Source organism: Schistocerca americana, chromosome 4, assembly GCF_021461395.2.
Source record: "Schistocerca americana isolate TAMUIC-IGC-003095 chromosome 4, iqSchAmer2.1, whole genome shotgun sequence".
Taxonomy (NCBI): domain Eukaryota; kingdom Metazoa; phylum Arthropoda; class Insecta; order Orthoptera; family Acrididae; genus Schistocerca; species Schistocerca americana.
In genome coordinates this window covers 586692022-586694278 of record NC_060122.1, presented here as the reverse complement: position 1 = coordinate 586694278, position 2257 = coordinate 586692022, and the positions used below count along the sequence as shown (strand labels likewise).

The window sequence follows — 2257 nt, the reverse complement described above, 5'->3', positions numbered from 1 at the left end:
TGAACTGTTGTGGTTATTCAAGCCAAGTTTAACACAGTAAGATTATCAGGAAACTATGGAACATAGCTGTTGTGTTTCTCAACATTATTATTATCTACACCAGCCCATCTGAAAACACCTCGACCTCCCCTACAGTTTATCTGTATATACTTTATATGACTTCCAGATGTTAATTTTGAATAACTGTATTAAACGGGCTTTGATTTTGCCTATAGTGATCTGTCTAATGTCACATTAATACTTTATTTCAAAATAGTAGCTGAGTAACTGTAGAAGAGCATTAGCTGTTTTAAAAAGAAATTGTATCCTCCTAAGATACATATTTGTAAAGTAATTTTCATGACAGATTATCACCATGTGGAATGTGTTGTTCTTCTGGTTTACCAGAATTAGCTTCTTGAGTCCACTTCTGCACCTTAATAACTTATTCCACAACCTTCCATGCTCTTTATGACAGATTTACAGAAGTGTATGAATTAATTAGTACTTTAGTCTTTGTGAGTTTAAAACTGAAAGAATGGGTGTTTCAGTTTCAAAGGAGGCTGTGAGAACCATACTTACCTTGAATTATGTATTAAGAAAAAAGCTCAGTTGTTACAGATTACTTTATTCCTTTTTCTTTCTTTGAAGAATGATACTGTTCCACCAATGAACCAATTACTATTAACACTAAGATATTTTGCCTCAGGCGATTTTCTGTTATCTGTTGGAGATTTCGCTGGAATCGACAATGGGATTATATTGCGTAATTTCCAAGAGTTTGTGGCGCCATAGATTGCACACATATGAGAATTAAGTCATCAGGTGGTGACAATGCAGAAGAATATAGAGAAAGAAAAGGATATTTTTCTTTGAATGTGCAAACAGTGGCCAGCTATGATTAAAAAATATTGGACATTGTCTGTAGGTGGCCAGGTTCAGCACATAATCAGACCATTTTCAATAATTCTAGGCTGAAAGCTCCACTTGAAAGTGGTGAAATGGGTAATCGTGTATTGTTGTGTGATTCTGGTTATGCAGCGTGTCATTATCTTCTTCCCCCGATGACCAATCCAAGGACAAGAGCAGAAAATCTTTACAATGAATCACATATAAGAACAAGAAATGTGGTAGAGAGGTCATACGGTGTTTGGAAGAGACGTTTTCCAGTTCTATCTACGGAATAACACTACAGACTGAAAGAGCTGAGGCAATAATTGTTGCATGTGCTGTGCTGCACAATATGGCAATAGACATGAATGAGGGATTGCCTCCTCTCGATCCTGTATTCCAGGCAGCCATTGATATGTCTATTGTAGATGAAAGAGACCAGGATGCACAAGACAATGGACAGCATGCCACAAGAGACACATTTGTCAATTACTTCAATTCTCTATTGTAATTAAATGAAAATTTTATTTTATCTGACTTAATTGAAAATAAAATGTTTACATGAATTGGTTTTTATTCAGACATTAATTTCTTTAGTTTTTCTTTTCTAATCGTAATTTTCAGCTCTAGGCTGTCTTTCTTTAATTGAAAGAGCTCTTCTTCTCTCCTCTGGGACTCGTCATGCTGCTTTTGCAGCAGCACCAGTTGTAGTTCAGCTAACTCTCTCTTCGCATTGGCCCATGGATCCAACTGTTTAGCTGATGCAGACAGTGATACCCTCTGCTGTTTCTACTTGCTTCGGCCTGACTGGTCTCCGTAATAAATAAAATATTAGCATTGGAAATTCTATGTCACACATTTGTGGCTATAAATGGTAATGAATGTGCTTCAGTTCTTAGAAAGACACGATTAATTTCTTTAGAAAGGTAGTATATTTTATGATGTGGATTGTGGGCATTAGTGATACACTTGTGCTTATATGTTGTGAAAACCTAAAACTCAACTACAGCATGCAAAGAACATTATTGTGAGGTACCTGATACATGTGTAGCTGATGGACCACCTCCTGGATTATCTGCCCCCTCTATGTCAACTGTTGAAGAAAAGAATTAAAAATTTTAAATTACATTTACCTAACTTTTTAAGTTAACTGGTGTGAACCCTACAAGCTGTTAAAATATTTATATTCAACATCAAGTATTTTACTGGCAACAAAATAGTTTCACAAAATAATATCATATTTCAGGATCATTGTTTCCACATTGTGAATGCATACTGCCCTGTTTATTCATTGCTAATGATGATTTACTTTCACTGAGGAAAAAAAATTTAAGACTTTATCTGACTATAGGGCCTCTTACCTGCAACGGGTAAAGTAACCCAGTTT

The 2257-nt window shown here is 35.6% G+C and overlaps 1 pseudogene; it reads left to right on the top strand.

Moving 5' to 3' along the window:
- Positions 1 to 642: 642 nt before the first annotated feature.
- Positions 643 to 1983, top strand: LOC124613633 (annotated as a pseudogene).
- Positions 1984 to 2257: the final 274 nt, after the last annotated feature.